The sequence below is a fragment of the Sphaerodactylus townsendi genome, linkage group LG02, assembly GCF_021028975.2.
Source record: "Sphaerodactylus townsendi isolate TG3544 linkage group LG02, MPM_Stown_v2.3, whole genome shotgun sequence".
Taxonomy (NCBI): domain Eukaryota; kingdom Metazoa; phylum Chordata; class Lepidosauria; order Squamata; family Sphaerodactylidae; genus Sphaerodactylus; species Sphaerodactylus townsendi.
The window spans coordinates 62,902,033-62,928,490 of NC_059426.1; positions in this window are offsets into that span (position 1 = coordinate 62,902,033).

Sequence of the window (26,458 nt, forward strand, 5' to 3'; positions counted from 1 at the left end):
GAGTTCCAACTCACCCTTCTTGGAGCACAAACTGACTTGGAGTGGAACGATCTTCCTGCTTGAATTCATTATAGATGCCCTACTTTCTAATTGAAACAAGACCTTTTTTATATCCCTTAATTAAAAGGAATTTGAATTGTTCAATACACCTGGCAGGACTTCTTTTACTGTTTCAGGATACTGAATATTTTGTAGAAAAGTCAAAATTCTGTTTCGATAGTCAAAGTCTACATTCATTTAGGCAATGGTCATTTGATTTAATTGCAGCTTAAGAAGAAGAAAAAATAGAATAGTGTAAGATGGACCAATGTCTTATACCATGCTGGCTAAAATGGTAAAATACTAAACAAGATTTGAATGGGAATTGGTTGAACCTGGAATTATCCAGCAATGTCAGGTGTATATTATATAACAGAGACCCAGAAAGTTGGAGCTAGTTAGCAGAGAGGTCAGATTCTGTACAAATTGAGGGAGTTCCTAAGCAGCCTTGATATTCCTTTAGCTGGGGGACCAGAGCCCCAGTCTGGAAAAAAATGTATGCTTGAGAATTCTCTGAATGGGTCTCCTGCATTTTTTAAGTCAATAACCCACATGGGCTGTTGTGATTTTCATTGGAACTGTAAGGAGGGGCAGAATTACCCTAACTGCATGCTGCATTTTACTCCCTGTGTACACACACACAAACTCATGTACACACATGCACCATATTGCTACTGATATGTTTCCCACCACAGGGCAAATAGAAAACTGATCAAACTGAGAAAATGGCACAGGAGGAAAAGTAATCAGGGCCAGGATTCATAGATAAGTACCCTCCCTTATAAATACCCATAACCAACCAACCAACCCCCCCCCCCGATCTATGAAAATCTTCTAGAAAGGCTCTGTTTTGAGTATGATCTGCTTGCAAAACAAACCCTGCTAGGACAAACATTAAATTGAGGCATTTGACTGTATATTTATCAATATTTATCAGTATTTTTATTTGTATTTTATGAACTTATTGCAAGCTGCTTAAATTTCCTTTCTAGAAGGGAGGATAATCCCTTTAAAATAATCTTGCCAACCCAAATATTTGCTGCATTGATTTCATTGAGAGAATCTGAAACATGGATTAAATTTAATTATGTTTGGTGTTCACAAAGCCTACTATAATCTCTCACATTTTTATACCAAAGAACTCTGTGTGATATACCTAGTTCTCCTTTCCTACTTGACCACTTAGAAAAGACCTATGAGTTATCTTAGGCTTTGAGAAAGCAACCGTACAATATTACCCAGTGAGTTTCATGGCAGTTTGAATTTAAGCATCCAAGTAATTTTTTAAAAAAATAAAAGATATAAACACATAAAAACTCACAAACAAGGAAGAAAGATAATAAGAGTTATTGCAGGAACACCAAACAAAATTTGTACAAAATAAGAGCAATTGAGGGAACACCAAACAAAATTTTAAAAGTCTTCACCTGATGGCGTAAACAATGATAAAGACAGACAAATCTCCCTGGGCAGGGTGTTACCCGAACTAGACCCAGAAAAGGAAGGATTAGCTGTTAAAGAGCCCCCAGAAGGGTGGACAAGAGATCTTTTGCCTATGACCCCTTTCAAATGGCCCTTATAATCTGTTTGAGATGATTGCTAACAGATTTTTTGCGTCATTTCAGACACAACCATCTTGCTGCTAATGGGTTTTTAAAAAAATATTTTCAAAGCTGCATGTGTCCTGCTGGCATCCTGGGGATCAGCATTTTAAAATGAAAACTGTTTTTTTCATTTTCATTTTCAGACTTGTCCCCTGTGGACTGTCTTCATTTTTTCTTCCTGCACAGAGAAACAAGTCGATCTGTGGAGGGCAGGTCAACCCAATGCTTTTCAATGGGAGGTAGACGTGTCTTCTAAGTTGCTAAGATTCTTGTATTTGCTAAGATTCTTGTATATTTGCTGGAATCGACAGGGCAAGCTGAGTACAACTATGTATGCTTTGGGCTGAAAAGGCACCTGGAATCAGAGTCTGAAGAACAAACGTACTGGGACAACATTCAGTAAATGATGGGAGGAAGAATCCCTTCAGCTTCACACAAAATGTCAGATGCAAACGGAGGGTGAAACTGACCAGAGAGTAAAATGGCAGGCAGGAAACAACCTCTTTCCCCCTAAAATGCCTTTGCTGTCTTGAAAGCACACCAGAAACCCAGACGTCTAGGTGGGCAGAGTGAAAAGAGACAGTCACGTCTTTTTAAGATATCCCCAGGATGGGTTTTTTTTTGTGGTGTGTAGGATAGACCATTGTAGATGAAACAAGACTGGAGTTGGAAGTTGTTCCACTGACTGACATAGAATAGTAACTCAATATAAGCAATGGAAACACTGAGTCAATCCAGACCTATTAAATTAGGCTATTTTGCCACTGACGTGTGTGAGATGGAATATAAATTTATCCACATTGGGAAAGAATCTCGAAAACTCATAATGGGAGCGTCTAAAGTTTTAGAACTGGGTCTGTCAAAATTCTGATGTGCATATAATGCACTCTCATGATACTCTGTGATTTCTCTGTAGAAACAAGAATGTCCATTACAAATCTGCAAAGTGTAACAGAATGTAAGAAGTCCGCGCTTCAAGAAATGAATGTGAAACAGACCAAGACAGCACAGCATTTCTGGAATATTAACACTAGAAAAGCGTTGTTGCTATAAAAGGCATGAATGTAATGTGATCCACTTCTAAGGTTGCCATTTTAATATTGCACTTCAATTGAGGTATTTGAAATGGAATCCCATAGGAAGCAGGCTACATTTCCTCTCTAATAAGCAGCAAACGACCTCGCCCTCCTTCCATCTGCCTCTGCACATATAGATTTTTACAGTGTGAACTGATAATGAGCCTGGAGAGTTCAATGAGACTAGTAGCAAATAGGAGCTCCACAAAGGGAAAGATGTTTGCTTAGGAATGAAGCCAAACTTTCCCCCGAAATGTCTGACACTGTATGTGTTAGTGTAGTGTCACCCCGGAAAGGAGTTTTTAAAATAAACTATATTCTTTCTGTGTTTGATTCTCTCTTTCCCTGTGTTTGATTGTATTTTAACGGTTAAAGGTAGTTGAATAGAAGTTTATTATTATAAATATAAGTTATTCATACAGTTTACATTTTCTAAGTATAAACAATTGCTAGTTGGTATTGATGGAATGTATCCCAAAGGAGGCTGGCAATTGACCAAGGTCAGGCAACAGCTCAATTGGCAAGCAACCCCCTCATGGTGCTAAAAGAAACAAATAATGGTTATTTTGCGTCTCCAGAGGAAGAGTCATATAGAAATACTTGTAGTAATATTCAGGATCAATGTGTCTTAAATCTTTGTTTAAATCTCTTTCTGCTAGGTGCCCTGGCTAAAGTCAAATGGTTACATTAAGCACAGCTATAAAATGTACAATGGCCCTTTGCTTAGCATAACAAACAACATTGCAAAGTTAGGCCTGTCACGCAGGAAAGAGGCTAGTTTGAATCTTCGCACTCAAGGCAACCTTGAATGGGTAGCAGACAGTCTGTCACCCAATCCTTCCCTGTCCAGTTGTAAAGCTGCCAAAAGGATGTTGAAATGCATTCCTAGGGTGACATCTATATATTGTTTTGTCAAAACATCCTCCTGTCTCCAGAATAAACAATGTATCCCTTGATGCCAGGCTGACACCTTGGGTTCACTAGGCTGCTGCTGCTGCTTCTTCCTCCTCCTCCTCCTCTTCCCCCCCCCCAGCATTGTCCCACTAATGCAGAGTCTGCTGCTCAGATTTTTAAATGCCACTTATCTCGATTGAGCACATTATAATACCAGTGACTGGACTCCCAGTGCATGCTGATATATTCCTGCTTTGTATTACCTACTCCTTGATTTATACTTTGCATTCACCTGCATTTCCGGGAACTGTCTGTATTTGCTCCATATGCATTTCCTTTGATGACGTGTTATAAATATTCTTTAAATCTCCACCCAAGGGAGGTGCCAAGGTGCATCTTTTTGAACATGCATTGTATGAAGTGGGCTTCACCTCTAAGAATATGTTAAAAAGGGGTGACTTCCTGACCTCATTGATGATGCTACAATGATGCTGACTTTATGGCTCTGTAAACCACCATAAAACTTGAAAACTGTTTGTATCCTTTGCTTTTGCCTCTTGAAACTGGTGCTGCAGCCTAAATGAATTTATACTTATTTTATCATACTTCTTGCCTCTGAAGTCTTTTTATTGGGTTCAGACTTTGGATGTCAATGACTAATAACAACCCTAGACATATCATTAGCACACACACAATTTAATTAGCAAGATTTAAAAATGATAGATTCTGCATATGCTCAATGAAGTCATTCCAAAATTAGTGGCACCATTCCAGGAATGTTCAGGGCCAGTGGCGTACACACAAAAAATGGAGTGCAGGGCAAGAAATAAGTTTTCCACCCCCATCCCACCCCCACCCCAGGCTCCATTTTGTGTCAAGGGCAGCTCTGCCCACCCCACACTCACCGGGGCTAGGAAGGGGCCAACGGACAGGCCGAAGATCAAGCTGTCAGTGGTAGCAGCAATTGCAGCCACTGGCAGGCCTGTGGCCAGTGTGACCCACGGGCTCGAAACTGACAGGAGCACAGCCCCGGCACAGAGGGAGCTGCCAGGTGCCACACTGCAGGAGAGGCTGGGCATGGGGCCATGCTGGGGCTGTGCTCGCTGGCTTCAGGTCAGCCGCGGCTGCGGCTGCTGCTAGCTTGATTGCTACCATGTGGGGGGTGATTCTGCACCTCCTCCAAGAAGGCCTGTGTCCAGGGACATGTGACCCCACATGTCCTTGTGGGTAGTATGCCCCTGTTCAGGGCTGGATAGAATGGACTTAGTTTCTGTTGTTAGAAGGCTTCTGTAAACAGAACAAGGCCTTGATGGGAATGTTATTGCTCTCCACCCCTTCCACCTTACCAATAACTTCTTTCACACCTGAAAACTGCTGCTGAGTATTAGGGGACTCTCTAGAACATTATGCCATTTTATATGGTGTGTATGTATGAAACTGACTCCCTTAGAACAAAACCAACATAGAGGGAGCAAGTGCACCAGCTGTTCCCAGTGTGATTTGAGATGTATATGGAAAATCTAGTCAATGCAGTCATAACACCCCTTAGCATTTATATAACAGTTTGAACATCAAAAGTGCTATGGAAAATACTGAGCATTATTATTATTGTCCGTATACATAATCTTGTTGTAGTTTTTACACCAGCCCTCTAAGGTATAGCACTACTATTATTTCCATATTGATTAACATGGAGAAGACTGAGAGAAAATGGTTGCCTAAAGTCATCTTGTTGAGTTTGTATGACAGACGGAAGAGATCTCTTAGGTCACAGCTACTGATTTTCTTAGCTAGTTTACTTGATTCTTTCCCATCTAACTCCAAAACATCAACACAGAAGCTCGTGGTTTTGGTAACTGTTTTCTGTGACACCAAAAAAGGCTTTATTTAACTAGACATACATATCACACAGGGCCCAAACTTACTCAGCAGTCATCTGCTGCAATAAAACCATAATGTTATTGAGCCCTTGGGGCTTATCCATGTTGGCTACGGTAGACAATATACAACATCAATTAGGGATTAGTGAACATCCGCCTATTGTGTTCACCAGTCACAAGCAGAGGCCAACTTTTCATAAACCACCTGGCTGTGTGTGAGCAGTATGACCATGTATCTTGAGTTACTTTTCACATATGAAACAATGCTGTACAATGTAATTGGCTGTGATTGATGCAAGCACATTCTCACAGCCTGATGTGAATTCTAGTTTCTTCTTTCCCTGACAGACCTGCCTCACAGCACAACACTTGGCAGCCAGTTGTATAAATAGAAAGCAGAGAATCAGTCAGTGATTATCAACAAGCACTTTTGTAAAAGAATAGTCTTACCACTGGGTGTTCATTGCAATCTTTTGTTAAGGTTATTTTCTTTATGATTATGAATTGTTTTATGGTCTTATATCTCTTGTAACCTGCACTTACGTTTTCAGATAGGATAGAACAGAAATCCAATTAAACAATGATACACGTCTTCTTACCATATATAATTCCCTAAGAAACTACCAGTCACTGCCTTCCAATGATGAACCTTCCAACAATTGATGTGCAGAACTTGGTCCTAAATGCCCACTGGTGGGGGGGGGGGCATCCCTTGTATTCCAGACACACCTCTGCTCGCTCTCCCCTGACCCAGCATGCCTGGTCCAGTGGCTAGGGCACTGGGAAGCCACCCTTCCTGCCAGTCCTGCCACCAGTCTCCCCCCCACAACCACCATTCCACTCCCCCCATTCACCCACCACCCACACAAACCAGCCCCCAAAACCAACACAGCCCAGCGAAACAGTGGTGCCTTGCCACCTGTTGCTCCACCAACCCTGATACCACTTTCCCAGGTCCCCCAGTCACCCTCCCCAGTGCAAAAACTAACCCAGGATCAGTGGAGAAGCAACACCAAACCACCCTCCCATCAGGCTTCCCACTCACCCTCAAGCTACCTTCCCCCCACCCCAAAACCCAACCCCAGCCTGTCAGAGAAGCAGCACCAAGTCACCCTCTCACCAGGCCTGCCACCTGCTTCCCCATCTCCTAGTCACCCTCCCTTTTGCTCCCCAAAACAACTCACCCCTTTTGTCCAGAACTTTTGTCTCTGGACTTCCAGCCTGGCTGTAGCAACATACCTGCGAAGCCTGACACAGTGACACAGAGTGGTGCCAGAGTGATCCTGGAGTGAGTGGGAGGCAGGAGAATTACCAGGGGTTGAAGAAGGTAGGCAGCCAGGAAAACCTGCCACTAGTCTACCCAGTCCCACACCTGCACTTTCCCACTCCCCTGTCTAGAGTCCATTTCATTGCATTTTGAAATGGGCTTTACTGCTAGTACAAATAGAAACACTAAATCTAAATTATATATATATAGGTGCTGATGAAGCACTTTTCAGTGCTTCTTAGGTTATTTTATATCTTTCCTTTGCCATGAATTATCTTATCCTGTGGCAAAAAAAGGCATATTCAAGCTGTCTTGTTTAATATTCTGCCTTTAGATAAGCGATTCCCAAATAGTAGATCACAAACGTTTCATAAGAAAATTCATCAATGGAATTATGTCTTTGCTCAGGATCCTTGCTTGTATACTATTTTGTATGTTGAGGTTAGATAAACAAGTATAGGTGGGAAAAGATGCAAATTCATCAATCCAAATATTAAATGCAATGCAAATATTAAACACATTCAATCCAATTATTTTTCTGCACCAATGAAAACCAAACCTAATAGCCTTAAAATTAATAGGGAGAAATTGGTTTAAGCGAAAAGTGAATCAAACCTTTCCAGCAGTAATTATTCCTACCAACTTTTTAACAGGGCTTTTTTTTCTTTGCTCCTGTGCATGCCAGAAACAGTTGAATGTGAATTTAATTAACGATGAAAAATTCTTTCCCCCATATTGGCAATGTTCATTTTTTAAAGTTAATTTTACAGCTTTTAAGCTTAAAGATCTTTCTATTATTTGCTTTGTTTATTAGACAAGGTTGTACTTTCCTAGTAAGTAGCTTTGTAGGTTAAGTGCTCTTCAATGTAATCTGCTTTAAGGCATTTATAGTAAAAGCTTTGCAATTAATGCTGCAGAAAAAGAACAAATTATTGGGAACTGTACCATGGAAACTTTACAACCTTTTAAAAAAATTACTGATGTACTTTCCAACTCTATGCATGTTTCTTCAGAAATAAGTCCCTTTGTGTTCAACTGGGCTTATAAATCTCTAAGTGTTTATAAGCTTGCAAGCGCTGGGCTATACATCAAAGTGTGGTGTACTGGTTAAGAGCAGGTGGACTCTAATCTGTAGAACCAGGTTTGATTCCCCTATCTTCCACATGAGCAGCAGAGTCTTATCTGGTGAACCAATTTACCTCACTCCTACATTCCTGCTGTGTGACCTTGGGCTAGTCACAGCTCTTCAGAATTCTCTCAGCCCCACCATCCTCACAAGGTGTCTATTACAGGGAGAGGAAGGGAAAGAAGTTTCTAAGCCCCTTTGAGTCTCCTTGCAGGAGAGAAAGCGGGGTGTAAATCCAAACTGTTCTCATTCATCTACATGGGAGTTCCAAGATGAAGACTCTGAGTATGTGTTCCAATCTGATAAAATCCCAGTTAGGATAAACACCATGCCACAGGATAAGAAGGCGGTGAGATGATAAGAGGAAGAGATAAAGGCAGTGCTCATGGACTGGGAAAAGCTAGCCTTTAAGTACATAGTCTATAAAAATATGTTGTGACATAATGTTGAACTAAGTGCAAGAATATCTTGACTCACATCCCCTCTCAGGAGCAAAATAGACAACATGACCTGGGAAATCTCAGATTAAGAACACCCATTTTAAAAAGAAAGCTAAAAACCACAGGCAGTTCAATTAGGATCAGGACCGAGAAGACTGAGGATTAATCTTGCCCTCTGATATGATACCTGCATGTTTTTCCCTATATGGCAAATAGAAGCTCATGGCAAAGGGATGGCAGGAATTCTATAGACAAGGAGAAATAAAAGCCCTTTCCCATTGCTCCTCGCAAAGCTCACGCATTGTCTTATAAAGCTGCATTTCAGCATCTGGTTCTCACAGCTACTGCATTCAGCAAAAGCAGGCTGCTATCTCTATCAGCTGTACCACTTGCACATTCTGATGAAAAAGTTCAGCAAAGTACTGGTTCAAAATGCTCTTTTAGGTCAAACTTCACAGCCTTAATCACAGAAACATTCCAACATATCAATGAGTGTTTTATTTAAAGAAGATGCTGTATACAAATGGCACAGTGTAACGAAAGCCACTTATATATAAGTTCTGCTTTCTCCGCTGCCACCAATAATATTTTTCCTTATATAGCCCACTCAATACTGATTTTCCCCAGACACCACCCTTTGCGGGGAACACACAGACACTGACCGACAAATAATAAAGACTGGAGAGGTTTTTATAATGAACAAAAACTGAAAACTTTTATTTGCGGTTTAACAGAGGCTTCTCAGGTAAACTGGAGAGGTTTAACGCTTGTTGGTTTCAGAATAAGTTTGTCTTAAGATGTTACTTCAGATTCATATGCACACCGACACACGCAGGTGTCTCTTAAGGGAAGATTTAGCTTTGAACTAATAAATTCCCTTATGCACGCAGACACTATTCCTCACTGCTCCAATACCCACTGATCACACCCAAGCACACAGTCCAAGCCCAGGAGATTCTGGCACACTTGGCCTCCCTCTCTCCCACTAGTCCTAATATGGCTTCACTGCCTCTGGACTGGCTTCTCCCAGACTGGTGATTCTGGTGATACACACAGGGGCAAGGCAGACTAGATAGGTCTGGGCAGTTTTAAAACCGCCAAGCTCCTGAAGGGCACTTCAATCTGCACCCAGTCAGGGCCTCCTCTCTCTGTCAAGCATACACCGCTTAGACAGGGACTGGACTTCTGTCAGCCAACTCTGCTGAGACAGAATCCTTTTCTTCCAGAGCTGACAGACTCCTCTCTGCCAGACTCTGCTCTCTCTCTCTCTCTCTCTGACCGACTCCTATCAGCACTCAACTCTCCTCTCAGTGCTGTAAGCCCACTGGCTCCCCCTAGCTCTTGCCAAACGTTACTGGACCTTTTTCAGCCAATCAGGTCGGTTCTCTCCTTGTGGAGCCTTTTTTTTCTTTTTCTGGCTGTTGCTAAGGCCTTCTCCCTTTGGCCTGCTGTACGCCAGCCCTTCAGGGTGGGGGCAAGTTCGTTACACACAGATTCACGAATAAATAAATGCTCTTAAAAAGCCTTCATTGTGTGGCTAATTGACCTTAATTTAATGTAATATATAATATGCTCAGCATGCCATTATGGGAGGACAGTAATGAGAGTAAGAGTTACACCCAAAAATCACCTCTTAAATCTTAAATTATATTTGAAATACTTGACTAGATTATTCCCAGTGCCCTCAAGCAAACCTCAGTGGCAATGAAATTGATCTAGAGATTTCCAAACGAATTAGGGATTTCCAGCATCTCAATGGTAATGTTTTACGGGGGTAATTACCTTGAATTCTCTCTGGAAAACCTATTCAGTGTCACACTGATGTCTGGCTCTGTTATCGATAGGTTTATCTTCTTTCTTCTTATCTTTTTTAATGAAAAGATTTGGCACCAAATTCCACTTTTTTTGGCATATTGGCGTGTTTCAAGAAGATGGATTGAGCAATGCTTGAAAATAGTATAAAGAAATCTCACCTTACCATTGCTTCTACTGGTATCTGAGATCTGCACATGCTATTCTAAGGAGAATGAGGTATTGGAAGATCTGTGATTATATCTCCTGAGCAACTTTACCTGTAAATAGTAACTAAGGCAGGCCACAGAATGGATCAGGATGACAGCAGGAGTGGAGGGACCATTTAACTCATCCTCCTACGCAGCTTCCCAGCCATAAACCTTTTCAGAGCTACTATTTGTCCCACTGGTGTAAACATAGTGCAACATTCAGGCTGTTGGTATGTTTTTCCTCAGTGGACCATTCAGGCATGAGGGAAGAATTAAATCTCCGCTCCCTCCATGCCACAGCCTTATTCTAAAATCAGGACGTCCAATGGCTACTGTCTGTAAATTTAAGTCTGTAAATCAGGAGATGCTCTTCATGGATTTTCACCACCTCAACTAATTGGCCCAAGTTCAATGTAGCAGTTTCTTTTTTTTCTCTGAAAGGGCATTCATTTTTCACTTTTGTGTGTAGGATAGATCAGTTGTACTGACATTTATTGATGCCTATCAAGTTCTTCCATATTTATTTGTTAGAAAAGAGGCCGGGACACCTGAACAGTTCGAAAGCTGCAATAACAGGAATGCTCAATTGTGATGTGATAGCAATACATGACCATCCTGAGATTTCAGTTGGGTGTTGTGAGAGAGGAGAAAAATGGCAAATGCATGCTACACTTCTGATCTTTGGATACAGAGCAATGGGCACTTGAAGCAATATTTTTTCCTCTTTTTCACACAATGTATCTTTCCCATAGAGCAGATGAAGTACATATGCATTGAAATCAATACTGCATCCAGAAACATTGTCAGTGGAACCGAGGGACACATAATCAGCCTGCTATATTCACACTCTAAACAAATTTATTTTCAACACTTTCCCCTGCTTGCTTCAGTAGCTGTTAGCTCTGAAAAAAATTATGCCTTCCTTTCCTGCTCAGACATGTTTGCATTTTACATGGTGACATTTCTCTTCATCTCTTATGACTGGCCATATCTTAGTATCCAAACAGTTCAACTTTTGAAATTATATTATTGAGATTCAGGTTATTTCTTAATCCCCAATGATTTTTTTTGCATTGTGTTATTATTCACATCAATGCATATTCTATTTGCTTCAGGTAAAGGCAGATTAAAAAATTACTGCCTTGATTTTGTAAACCAGTGAAGAAGTGGTTTTGACTGTGAAGAATCTGATAGCACTAGATATATGTAACCATTTACTTCATAAGGATATTTTGACCAACAATATGGGGATATTTTGGCATACACTGTAAAAAAATATGCTATTACAAGGGGGGCATATTTCCCTCTTGCATTATTTCTTCTTTCTATTCCCTGAAATCTTCCACAGCATCTCTCCGTTGCATGCTTCTTTCTTCCCTTGTTACCTATGGACTTAATTTTATACGCTTTCAGCTTTTCCTTCTTCCTTTTCATTGACTGCCTGTACATGGGAAAACCATGACCAAGTTGTGTGGTGACAGCTACCAGGCTCAGTTGCATGGTGAGGAACCAACAAGAACTTTTAGGGAGATACTTCATTTCCCTCTTATCCCCTTCCCCATCCCCCATTCTATCGCCTCTTTTCTTCCTTTTGGCAATACTTATATCCTCACATTTCCATGCTTCCTTTTTCCTTCCCATCCATCCACCCACATACCTTTTATCTGTTTCCCCATCTTCAATGGTAGGTTTTTTTCATTTATACGCAAACATTTTCCGCACTGAGGACTAAAAGCTGCTGATGGTATTCTCTCTCCACCATTTTAACCTCACAATGGGTAAGTAAGATTGAGAATGTATAACTGACCTAATGTCACCCAGTAAGATTTGAACCTGGGTCTCCAACATCCTTGTCTGATGCTGTAACCACTATACAACCCTGGCTACTGAACAGTAGCAAGCAGCTGGGACTGTGGGAGTCATGCAGACCAGGTGGCAGCTTGGCCCCAGTGAAATATCCTGTGGTTTCCTAGCAATGGGCAATGAAGGCATTCATTCTTTAAACTACAGGTGTTGCTTCTGTTACTTTGGGGCCGGGGGGTAACCTTCAATTGTTTTTTGAAATCATTTCTCTGGTTTGGAGAAAGATCTATCATGTTTGTTCATGTCTCCAATCTACAAATGGGGTGACATTAAGAAGAAAAGAAGAAGAGTTTAGATTTATACCACACCTTTCTCTCCTGTAAAGAGACTCAAGGTGGCTTACAAGTTCCTTTCCTTTCCTCTCCCCACAATATCTTATAAGGTAGGTGGGGCTGAGAGAGTTCTGAAGAACTGTGACTAGGCCAAGGTCACCCAGCAGGAATGTAGGAGTGCAGAAACAGTTTACCAGATAAGCCTCAGCCACTCAGGTGGAGGAGTGGGGAATCAAACCCAGTTCTCCAGATTAGAATCCACTTGCTCTTAACCACTACACCATGCTAGCTCTCGAATGAAAGAATGAAATATATTAATTGCTTAACATGACTTTAATAAGGGGAACTAATCTCTTTAGCCATAAGTCTATTCCAAACTATGAAATAAGATGCATGAAAGCTACATTTTATAGCTATGCATATAGAACAGATTGCTACCTGTTCTATATGCATAGCTGTAAAATGAAGGGACACCAATTATAGGACAGGGCCCCCCAGTGTGGTGCCCATTGGTAGCATGGTGCCTGCCAGCACCTTTCATGGCACTCACCAAGTGTTTTAGAAAGTGGGCAGGGCCAGTTGGGGCTTTTGCCCAGTAAGGCTTCTGATTTTTAAATATGTTGCATTCACAGAAGCTCCTAATACTGCACAAAGATCTTTGTTTTGTGACTGAAGGTAAGCCGCAACTGCCATTTTGTGGCTGTGGCCACCATGCTATGCCAGAATTCCGAAGATCTTCAGAAGGAATATTTGGTGAACTGTTTGAAAACTTCAGAACAAATTCAGATGAACACCTTGACTATTTATGCTTTTCTTGCAGTTAGACTGCTTTGCTCCTTACCACCCATTTGCTATTGCCTCCAACACTTAAAAGAGACACAGTAAAATTAAAACAAATAAATAAACAAAAACTTCAGACTTTGCTGTTTAGACTTACCATTTAACTGTCTTTGTGTACCACAGTGTTTGTCAATTAAGTTAGCAGCTCCAGGTGGCTAAAGCTGCAGTTTTATTTTAACAGAGGCAACAGATCCTGCAGACTGTGTCTGGTTGGCGATTACTGTTTATTATCTGATTAAGAATTGGTGTGTCTGGAATTGCCTTGTCATAATATCAGGAAAAAACTCTAGGTGGATTCCAGAAGCTGCAGAATTATTTTGACAGAGACAACAGCTCCTGAAGGCTGACACTAGTGCTAATTACAAGCTAATTTACCTGAGGGAAAACTGAGGGACACAAAGAGAACATTTAGTCAGCTAGAGCGATGCTGGCAGCAGATTTATGATGAAACATGAAAAACATTTTATAAAACTTATTCGAAGGCCTGTCAAGTGGTGGTGAAGGTAGCAAAGGGATCCTATTTTGTTGCTTCCGTTGCACCCACTAGTTTATGTCAGGTGAAACTGTGTGGATTAATTTGGCAATTGACAATGTGGCTATTAGCTGTGACTCTTTGGCGACTTTTTTGCCGATAAAATCTCTTCCCTCCCCCAGGACCTGACTGCCATGTTTGGAACCAGGAGCAGACTGGAGGCTCTGTTTGCCATGTTAGATCCATTTTTGACCTCTTCAACCTGCTTTCCCAGGAACTCCTTGCTTTCCTGCCTTTCCTAGCTGGTAAAAGCAGAAAGGGGATGGTAGGAAAAGCCCTGAGATAAATTACTGTTCTTTCACTTTCTCAGGGATCTTTCCCGAGCTCCCTTAAGGAGGTGATGAGGACAGCTCAAGGACAAACAGGAGGGCACAAAAGCTGACACCTATATCAAAGAGCCTTTTTACTTTGGAAAAACTGTCCACTCTCCTGATTTCTTCCTGACCAATGAAATGAAATTGGGCTTTAGCTGCAAATTTCAAGGTTATAAAAGGAGTGAACAAACCATGCCAGGTTTGCTTTTATATATATATAAAGCCTCTTCAAAAGAAGAAGAAAAACCCCAAACCCTAGTACAGAAATATACCACAAGCAGCAGAAGAGTCACCTGATCATGAGAAAGGACTTGAAAAAAGATCTATCACTGTGGATGTGAAAGTGAGCTGGAAAATGACCTCAGCACTACATTATATTTAAGAAGGAGTTCATCAGGATCTTTTGGACCTTAAGTGTTGTAGACCAGTGCAGTATAATTACCAGGATGTTGATTTTGAATGAAAGAAACTCAAGTTCAAATCCCCAATTAGTTATGAACCATTTGAAAATTGGTCTATTCACTCAGCTTAACCTACCTCTGAGAAATACAAGTGATAACCGTTGTAGCTCTCTGCAGTAAGAGAGACAAACAAATGAAACATATGCTGAAGTAAATCTGTCTGCTGAAGTAAATCTGCTGAAGTAAATCTGTCTGTTTCAGACAGATGAATTTCAACAAATATTTTATTCCATGATCCATTTGGGCTCAGAAACTCATAGAAGGTAGTAATAGTTTATATTGTCTGCTACACAGAATAATCCTTAAAAATATGTACAATGTACAAGAAAGAAGAGAATAATAAAGAAAAATACGAACAGAAAAAAATTACTGTATTCATAGGTCAATTACACACAAAACATCTACTGTGTGATTGTCAGTTCCCCCTTCCAACAAAACCATCCTGACAGCGATGGGGCCAAATGTCTGTTGCAGTAGCCTGCCTAGCTCCACCCTTCCCACTGCCATCCATGCCTTCCCCCTTACTTCCCCTTCCATGTTGCCTGCTCCTTCCTTCCTTCCTTCCTTCTCCAAACACTCATATTGATATATCAATATATCAATATGACGGAGTTGGGTTTTGTAAAAGACAGGCCAAGCAGGGTCTGTTTCTGGCTCCAGTTTAGGGTCTGTTTCTGGCTCTCCTGTTCTGCTTCTGCCCTCTCTGATGATCAGAAGGGCTTTTAAAACTTATTTTAGAAAAGCCTCTTTTTTAAAAAAATAAGACTTTCTCCCACATCGGCAGCAAGAAGGAGAAGCTCAGGCAGAGACAGGAGAGAATGTGTGTTGGAGGGGATGGGAGGGGAGAGAATATCAGCTCTATGGTATTGGGACTACTGAGCATTATCAGATCTGTGCCTCTAAGAGGGATGGAGTTAAGAGAACCAGGAACCAGAGGCCTGCTGAGACTAGTTGCTGGAAGGACTGAGCTGCCTCCTTGCATGTAAATAGAGAAATGTGAGGAGACCACACATCAGCCCCACCATATACTAAAAGGTCCAAGGTAAGTGTTCCATGAGTAATGGGGCAGAGTCTGTAAAACAGATCAAGAAGCCTATTTTGCACTTCCATACACTTCAGAGAAGTTGTTAGGGGATTAAGTTGTCCTGTATATTTATTAAAGTTTTGGATGAGGAAGATTTATCTAACAGTTCCCTATGCCACTAATTTACAATTTCTTTTCTTTAGCAAAATGAAAGAAAGCTGTTCAGCTCTGCTGTATAAAAACCTAGGGATATTTTTTATACTGAATGACAATTCCTACCTTCAAACCAATTATTTTTCAATTAACAAGTACAATTAATTTTCACACTTCATATACTCACAAAAGAATGACAAAAAAATTAAATGTTCATTAAATCTGCCAATACAGGAAGGAAAAAACCAACAAAAGCCATTTTTAAATAAACCTTTCTTTCTTTCCGAACATACTGGCATACTTATCACTTTCAGGTGGGTGGATTCCTGTAGGCATCTGTGACCACCTTTGCAAAATTTAAATTTTCCTCAGTAGCTCAAAGACCCTGAGGTTGCTGTTGTGTTGCTATTCCACCTCTAGAGAGCTTCCAGGTGGCACAGGGAAGCAGGAGAAGGTTGAGAATCCCTGGCCATCTGAAAACTCTCCATAGAGGGTGACGTAAGTCTGTGGTGTAAGACTGTCTTCCCTGCCACTACCATTCCTGGACCAAAGCCCAGTGAGAGCCAACTAATGTTGGCCCCATTTCTGGGAATGCTCCTAGAATTCCCCCAGCTGCGATGGCCTTCACATTAAGCAGGAGCAGTTGTGGAAGTAGTGGCTGAAAGTAGGGCAGGCTCCAAGAAAGTCCACAGTGCCTACCCATCCCCCTGTTCACGCTCTCAGACGTCTTGAGTGAGGAGGCTTAGTGAGTCCTCAGATGCCATGTATTTGCCTAGCTCGTTCTAGGAGCTGGGCCAAGGACCTGCTTGAAATAAGAGATAATAGACACAGTTTTTACAAGTACAAATTGTTGAGAGAGAGGAAGCAGGCTGATTTCCTGCTTGTTTTGTTGTTAAACGGCAGAGGTTTTTTGCCTGTAATTGCTGATCCCGCTTCTCTGCTTGACAGGACTGTAGGGACACCCCAGGCATGCCTCAGACCATTGCCCACAAAATTCTTTTGCTGGAGAGCTGGAGTCTCATATAGCTGAAAGGACACTGTGCAGCCTTTCATTACCTTTGTAACCAGCACCTCACCTGCAACACCTGAATCTTCTTCAATAAATACATGCTTTAGCACAAGCAATTTATCTCTGACTGGGCATTCTTTTCATCCCAGAAAGCAGAATATGGCTATTCCAGCCTCTGAAAATAAGACAAGCGTATCGCAGCAGGTAGATCTACATCTGCTTCATTTCGGTTCTTTCATTAATTTATTATATTCTACTTTATAGGCAAAAGGCATTCAGGGTGACTCAAGGTGGCTATTTCAGCCATTTAGATATATTTTAATCATCTAAATAAAACTAGATGAATATTCTATGGGAGTAGTAAACATTTATGTAGTTTGTTGAGTGGTTAGTTATTTCATCTATAACCTGCCTTCCTCCCCAGTGGGGACTCAAAAAGGTTCTAATTTTTTCCCCCCCATCCTCCATTTTATCCTCAGAGCAACCCTATGAGATAGGTCTGGTTGTGAGAGGGCGAATGGCCCAAAGTCAGCCATTGAATTTTCAAGGCAGAAAGGGGATTTGAACCTGGGTGTTCCAGATCCTCACACTTATGTAGGCATCAAGAAGAGCTTGACCAAGATGTTTTGTCACCACTGGGTCTTGGTTTGTTTTCAGTCACATCTGGCACAAGAGGAAGCAGTGGACATATCTGCTTGTTCTCTAAGAAACCCGGGGTTTGCTTTGGCAATTTAACTCACCACAGTTGGAAGATACTTTTCCCTCTTTCTCACATACATAAACAATAGCATCTTCCCCTTTTCCCATTTACAAGAGCTGAAAAATCAAAACTCCACTAGTCTGAGAGAACTAATGCTTTCCCCTAAAACAAGACTTTTGCAGGAGAGAGAAGCTATTTTTGCAACTCAAAGTGTAGCTTTTTAACACACAGCTTACTTTCCCCAAAGCAGAAGCACCATTCACTCAGTAATACCAGGAGGCTCAAGTAAAGTCAGGAGGAACCCTAAAGCAGTTTCCATGTACAGCCATAATGTCATGCAGGAGTTCACTATGTACTGTTACAGTGAATGATGAACCACAAAGCTCATTGCTTGCTTTACAACAGATTTGATGGGTTCCAACAATCACAAAGACAGTTTCCCTGTGCATCTTTTTAATGGGTTTGTGTCAATGAAGTCTCTATTGATGATTTCTGCTAAGGGGGACCTCTCATTACACTGACATAACAGCAGAGAGGATGCATATGCTTGTAACTGCAGAGCTAATTGCCCTCCTTTTTCCAAACAGATGCTGTGTGACCTTTAAATATCACAAAGGCTAAGTAGCAAAGGGAGAATAATAATGATATTATAATTGATTTGTGAATTATTGAACAGAGTAACTAAATGCTTGCTGTCTCAACCTTTTGCTTTCAAGAGATTGTTGTGGATTTCTTGCTGTATTTTCCTGATGTGTATTATTGTGATTGCTAAATTGCTTGGAGGGAGTAGCAATGCCCTTACATTCCAGCTAAGCTTGTGCGTCAAGGAAGAGTCATCATATTTGCTCCCTATTCATTGACTTTCTTTTGTCTCTTATTAGCAGTGGGTGCCCTTTGTCATCCTTCTCTATGGGAGGTTCAAGAACAATTAAAAGAAACACTTCTTCACATACCACACAATTATGTTAATAGAATCCATGACTGTGGTGATGACCACCTACTATGGTAATGACACATTACTCATGCCCCATAGTGCAGAATGGTAAGTCAAATTTCTGCTCATGACCTGAGTTTGATCGTGACAGAAGTTGATTTTAGGTAGCTGGCTCAAGGTTGATTCAGCTTTCCATCCTTCAGAGGTCAATAAAATGAGTACTCAGTAAAGCATAGAAACTGGGAAAGGCAAAGGAAAAACATCCCATAAACAAAGTCTGCCTAGTGAATGTCGTGATGTGACATCACTCCATGGGTCAGGAATGACCCAGTTCTTGAACAGGGGACTACGCTTGCCTTTATCTAATGACATACATATGTCGAATTAGTGTTTCCATGGCTATTAGCTCAATGGCTAATACTTTAAGGGCTATTCCATGATCATAGCAATATGTGGAGATTCAGGTATCCTGTAGAGATGGACTGCTGCAATTCCTTTTGCACAGCTATTCAGTGTACAGTAACCAGAGCCACCACTAGTGTTGCCAGCTTCCAGGTGATCTACTGGGATTACAACTGATCTCCAGGCATAGTTCATTTGAAGAAAATGGCTGCTTTGGAAGGTGGACTTTTTGGCATTATACCCCATTGAAGTCCCTCCCCTCTCCAAACCCCACCTTCCACCAGCTGCACCTTTAAAATTGCCAAGTGTTTCATAACCTAGAACTGGCCACTCCAGCCACCACAGGCCCCCAGACAAATATTTCCTCTGCCCTCCTGCACATATTTGGCACCAGTTAGAGTACTGGATCAGATTCAAGGTTTTCGTATTAACCCTCAAAAACCTAAAGAGTTCATATGTTCTCCAGAGAGTGTTGCGCTCATCAGGTAACACTCTGCTGATGGTCCCTGGCACTAAAACAGTCCAGCTGTTCTCAAACATGGACAGGACTTTTTTGTCCTGTCCTGGTAAAATGCTCTGTCAAATGAGACCAGAGCCCTGCAGGATTTAGCATAATTGCACCGGGCCTATAAGACAAAGCTGTTCCACCAGCCCCAAAGGCTGAGGACAGCAACACTTTTCAATCTTGCTGATCTCCCTAGATTTTTACTACATGGAAACCATTTTTTCTTCTATTCTTCAATTCCTTATGGGCAGAAAACTGAAGATGGGGGCAGGTAATTGGAAGTCCTAAGTAAACCCCATTCAGTAGACCTGCTGAAGGTTGTTCTGTGTAAGTACCTCAATATATGATTGGTGGGTCACAATTTGCCCTGCTTTGCTATTAAAAGGTTTACTGACTTAAATTATGGGTATACACCAAATCTTTTGTCTAGATTTGGGTTGAAAAGGAATGTTGTCCTTAATGTCTCAGAATTACTTGCCCTATTCCCACAGTCGTCCTGAAAACCTGGTTAATTAAGTGATTTAAAAGAACTGCGCCCTTTTTAAAAAAGCTGTCATTTCCTTAGCTGTCTATAACCCAATTTAAGTACTCAGTGGAAGTAGCACATCTGTTTCTCAAGACAATTAAGTTATTAGTTACAGATTAATTTAATAAGCCTGACAGATGATCCAAGAATCTTGAGGCATAATCAATAAACCTGGAATGTAAGGAATGGAAATTGGTTTTGGAACATTAGCAAAATTGTGCCATTGAAATATGAATTTATTAAGTGCACAAGTGTTGAACTTAATAAGAAATCTCAGGGGGTTTCTGCAGTTGCTATAGAAATTGATTTTAAAAAATGGTGTGTGTGTGCATGTGCGTATGTACAACAGTTCTATACAACTGACTAAGCTGCATAATTTCTGAAGTTAGACAAATTTATCTCCCTAGTTGTAATATCTGAATGGCTAAGATGCTGCCCATGGGTGGCCATGACAAAAGCTCACCTTTAGAAGACTCACTGCTGCTGCAACAACTGACTGGCCATCAGACAGTTCAACTCAATAGGCCATGCAGAGGTCGCACGGAGCTGCATCTAGGAATGGGTTGGGAAATATTTGAAGATTTTTGTGGTAGATCCTGTGGAGAGCAGGGTTTGGGGACTGACAGGACCTTAGCAGGTTAAAATGCCATGTAGACCACCCTCCAAAGGATCCATTTTCTCCAGGAGAATGGACCTCTGTTGCCTGCAGATGAGTTCTAATTCTGAAAGGTCTCCATACCTCACCTGGAGGCTAGCAAGCCTAATTGCAGTAGAGGGTGGAATGAATTACTGTCCATTGACAGGAAACACCCTTGCAAGAAATTGGTAGTTGCAACAGGTAGTTACTGCACCATCTGTAAAAGAGTCAGAGGAAGTGAGGAAAAGCTTCCAAGCTATTCAGTCCAGACTGCTTGACAGGAACTGGGGAGATCAGGATGAAGGGTTTGCTCACCAACCCCATATTCTATCTAGCAAAGGCTTTCTGAGGGTGTTGGGTTGGAATGGAGTAAATAGATGCTGACAGAGGGTGGTGAGAATCCATGCCTACCCGAAATACAGTTCATCATCCACAATGTGTCTGCTGTATGACCACCATTCTCACCACATATACTTGTTGCAGACCCAGACAGTTCTCAAACTAGAATATTGTGCCCCACTAGGTTGTTATATGCTTTTAATTGGATAGTCCAGGCTATTCAGATTTCACCAGATCTCGGAAGCTAAGCTAAGTCAGCCCTGGATGGGAGACCACCAGGGGCGTAGCTAGGAAAAATGGAGCCCGGAGGTGGATTGCCAGTTTTCTCCCCCCCCCCCATGGGCCCTTGCACTGTCCCCCATCCCCCGCCTCCCCCACACCCCACTTACCTTGGCCAGCAGCAGGGAGCAAAAAAGTGGAGACCCTCTATGGCTCGCCTTGTCCCATCCCTCGTCCCAGGTGCCTGGACGGCACCTGGCTCTGCTCCACACCTGGCTGGCAGAAGTGTGCCCCTTCACGTGACTCAGTGGGGGCCATCCAGGGCAGTTGTCCCTGGATGTCCCCATTATATCTACTTCTATGGAGACCACAAAGGAAATCCAGAGAGGAAGACTGTTTTATATGGCTGCTGAGAAATATTCAATTTTGTGGGTTACAAGCTATACTGTCCTGGAATATATGCAGGTCTATGTACTTTTTAAAGTGGGCTGGGTGTAAGAATGGCCTGTCTCAGGATGAGCAACTCAACACGAACGCTTCTAAAAAATAAAAAGAAAAGTTTCTGCAAAGATTGAAAGGAAGAGACAAAGATTGAAAGGAAGAGACAATGAGAACAAAAAAAATTCGAATGTTTATCCAAATTACCAAGATTCCTCACTGAGGCTTAAAGTGCAGCATTAATCAGACAGGACATAGAACTCATGGGCTCTAGTGCTGAGTGACACACTGGACAGAAAAATCAGCTGATGGTAGAAACATTCCTTAATTTCTTCTCTTCAGCTTCAGAATAAGAAGGCAACAACTTAGCTTCAGTTCGGAACAACAGTTTCCTGTATTCCATAGTTTCAAGGCCACCTCTACAAAAAGATAACAACGCCTCAGGTGCCATAGTAAAAGTTGTTGAAACTAGGCATTTTCAGAGCTCAGTGATACTATGGTTGAAGACAGTTTTTGCTCTCCTTTCTTCTGTAACAAAGTGGTCCTGCTTTTTGTCCTGTCTTGCTCCTACTGACCTGCAGATCAGAACCTTGAATGTAAAACATGTGTGCAGACCACCTTTGCCAACACATTTTGGCTCTGAAGCAACCTTAGCTCATTTTGTGGGAAAGTATAAATAGGGTCCAGGAGAAGTGATGACAGAACAATGATTCCATCCTGATTGATCCTTCCCAGCAAAGATAAGAGGCAGATGATAGGAAAGAGAGGTCTAGAGAGCAACTCCTCTTGACATGCGAGAAACGTGAAGACTGTTCAGAAGTTTCCATGGGTGCAGAATGCATCAAGTTTGCTACCTGGAAGTTATTTTTAAGTGGCTGCACCAGGTTTCTGGGCACAATTCAAAAGCTAGTTATTTCTTTTAAATAGCTGAACTGTCTGGGATCAACAGAGGGAAAGGTCCGCCAGAGTTTAATAGTTGTACTGCCTGTGCATTGTGACTGATACTTTTGTGGTCTTTTTTTTCTTATTATAGATTAGTGCTGCTGCCATTTTACCAACTATTCTAATTATTTTTCAAACTGCTTACTCATTATTAATGAAGCGATTTCAAAAAAATTTTCAAAGAAAACAAATGTTTATTTTAGAGCTATAATTCTTTTAGTTGTTTTTACAGATTATACACAAATTGAGGGTTATTGGCAGAGAGTGCAGGATAACAATAATAATTAAAATAAGCTGGGTGAAAATTTGATTGGACAGATGGTTAGATAGTTCAGCTTTAATTTGGGAGTACCTAAAATACACAGGCTATACTCACAAATCACTATACGTTTTGATCCCATTGTTATAGTTGCCAGGCGTAGCCAAGACAACAAGCAGGAGACTGGGCATTTTTTTAATAGATTGGCAATTTTGAACCCAACCCAGTAGGGCTGTGGCATGCTGCTTAGGCCTGGTCCCTGAGATGTTGCAGATTTGAGAACTTGAGCTGCAGCTGGGTATGGAGAAGCTGAAGCCTGGACTATAGGAGCAGAAAACACTGTTCAGTTAACTTGGCAACAGCAGAAGGCCACCTCCTACCATCTCTAACAATGGTGGTTAATTCAGAAGTTTCATATGGATTGACAATTGCAGAGGGAAACCATCACTACTGAGCTGATTCCACACAGAGGTTTTTCTCCATTTCAGTAACTCTAGTCATGTGCCTTGTTTGTGTGTGTGTGTGTGTGTTTCCACATCATCATCCTCTATTCTTGCACAAACCATGGATGCCCCCCCAATTAAAAACTGTTTTTTTAAGCCTGAAAAAAACTTTCCTGGCACAGTGTTGTTAGGACCTTTTCCCCCCCATGTCATCGAACTCTGTGTTTGAATGAAAGGAAATGGTCAGTTCCCTCTCCCCTTCCTCTGCATTTACACTGCCTTGCTGTCATTGCTGACACTAACAAAATTGATGGGGGGTGGGGTCAGGGCAACATTCTAACTCTGTTACTACATTAGGACAATACAAATGACAAGGGGTTTTTTTCCTCTGCTCTCTCAATTAGCATTTGAAAAGTTCCTGAGGTAGTCTATCTTTCCTTTGTCCAATCAGTAAGAAGCCAATTAGTCTTTTTAATGTAGATGACCACAATGAGACACTTTATACTTTCTAGCAAGGATTACCAAAAGAGGCTGTTGTGGGTTTTTTGGGCTGTGTGGCCCATGGTCCAATACTGCGTTATTCTGGAGCAGCACTATTCTGGACCGGATTCAGGTACAGTGTTATTTTTGGAGCAGCACTATGCAAATAGACAGTTTGCACCACATAGTTCTTGAAGGGCACTATGTATGCACCAAACATGTTAAAAAGTAAGCAGGGAATCATAATGGAAGCAGCACAACTGGGAATGCCACTCCAAAACTATATAGGGTTTTAAAAGTCAATACTAGTACCTAAAATTGAGCCCAGAAGCAAATTTGGAGCCACTGTGGATCCCTACAACCCACTCCAGCAACGTTTTGACTGCAGCCTTTTTTCCCCATAAAAGGCACCTTGTGAGATAGGTGGGGCTGAGAGTGTTCTGAAAGAACGGTGGCTAGCCCAAGGCCACCCAGCTGTTTTCATGTGGAGAAGAGGGGAATCAAACCCAGTTTTCCAAATTAGAATCCTAATTTTTGAACAGTGTATTTTAAGTGATGCCACTTAAAAGTTCCTAAATTAAGTAGTTTTGGAACTTTCAATGGAAACTGTCAGACAACATTTGACACTTTTGGTAAACAATTGTATTTTTCTCAGAATATATTTTGAAAAAAATCAGCTATTCCCAGGTTTAGAAAGAGTGATGGGAATTCTTGCTGAGGTCTGAGTTTTGTTTTGCAAGGGAGAAATCCCAGAGGCTGTGATGTGTCACAGATGCAAATTAACATAGAATCTGAGAAGGAAAATTAAAACGTCATGCTTCACTTCCGAGACTGTGCTTACTCTTATGTTTATTTCCTCTGTTTATTCATGCAGTTCCTAACAGACTTCAGGATGCCAAGGTAAGTGCTATTCTTGTTCATTAACACATTACATGGATCAGTGCTCTCATGATATGCTGGGCGAACACAAGTTTTTCTATTATTTTCTATTTTGGAATGAGGCATTGACTTGTGTGTGTATTCAAGAATAACCTATAAGATAAGAATAAACCTCCTGTACAAGGTTGAATAATGAGCATCTGCATCTCAAATTGTACAATGTATGCAACTATTTCTTCACAACTGTACTTTAAAGGTAGTAGATCCTTAGTTCCCAAACGGTGAAAGCCAAAGTCACCAAAAATCAGGGACCTTAGCACAATCTTCCCAGAATCATTTCTCCTTTTTTTTCCAGAGTACCATCCCCTTTCCCCAGTAATGACCATGTTACCTTTTACTTAATCTCTAGTAAGCACAGGGTTAACATATCAACTTGAGAAATCAGAACACTTGAAGCTCCTACAAATCAGGGTAGCTTCTGCTAAAATTCCTTGCAAACTTGATCTTCCAAAATGAAAATTAAAAAAATTTAATACCAATGTTTATTTGACTATGAGCTGTGATTCATGAATTTTGGTTGTCAGGTCATACACTGCTCCATGAGGAGGAAAGCTAAAGCTTTCTTCAAAACATAGAGTAGGGGGTTGTAAAGAAAGCAATTTTTGGGGCAGTGCATGCAGGTCTGAAATGTTGGCTTAGTGAGAGGTAGGGTGACGTAGCTGCTGGTGTTCGAATCCTTTCTCAGATGTGGAGCTCGCTGGATGACCTTGGATCAGTTACTCTCTATTAGTCTAGCTTGTATTACAAATCAGTTATGATGACAAAGTAGAAGGCATTACAAATAATAATAAAAATCATGTTGTTTTCCATGATTGGGGGTTTGCCATCAGCAGCAATAGCCACCTTGTTTTTATTTGAGTCTCCTGATTTCCCAAGCAATGGCACTTCCCCCATCCAATCAAATCCATGCAAAGGATCAGGAGGTACGTGCTGGCAGCCAATGACTTTTGGAGACAAGTATCAAATAAGAAATTCCCATGGAGCAGTCTATGTTGAGCTGCGAGTGCTCAGAATACTGCATGTGCCGCTTTAAATGTATTTTAATAACTTCTCACTGGTGGGTTTTAAAGATCAGAAAAAAGGCTGGGGGAAACGCTGCTCTTTTTATTTTTTAAAAAAATTATAATCTAAGACAACTATAAACATGGTAGACTACACACCGTACATAGAAAAGAAATCAGAAAATAGTGTCAACCTTTATTTCCCATAAAATTACCATAAATTCATACAGTGACATTTAAAAGCATATGTAAACATCAAAACAAAAGAGTAAAGAATAAACAGCAAAACAAACACCTAATTGACTTCCCATCTCACTTCTATCTTGTGTATAACATTACTTCTCTAAGGCTCATTCCGCACACGCAAAATAATGCACTTTCAAGCTGCTTTCACAACTGTTTTTGCCATTCCGCACAGCTTCAAACAGCCCTGAAAGCAGCTTGAAAGTGCATTATTCTGCGTGTGCGGAATGAGCCTAACTTTCTCTGGCATAACCCTAATTCTTAATATGCAATATTTTTGTTTTAACTTCATCCAGGGCAATTTCTTAGCTTGCTGGTGGATTTCTTTCTTGTGTACTTAATTTTTAGTTTCTTGGGCCTTCACATCATCTGTTACTTTTTAAAGGTCAGAGATTAATCCTTTTATAACTTTCCTTATTTCTTTAATTTTTGCAATCATTGTTTCAATATGATCCATTTTTTTGTTTCACCTTCCTTCAAATCTCTCTGCATGGAACTTAACATCAGCTCCATTGAATGTCAGTTGTCACTCTATTCTGTGCTTTCTCAGTCATTTTGTTTTATTTATACAGTTCTGTTCTAAAATGGTTGATACAGTTCTGTAATTTAGCATTGTACCACAGTTCTAAAGTTTATTATTCTACCACTAGATGA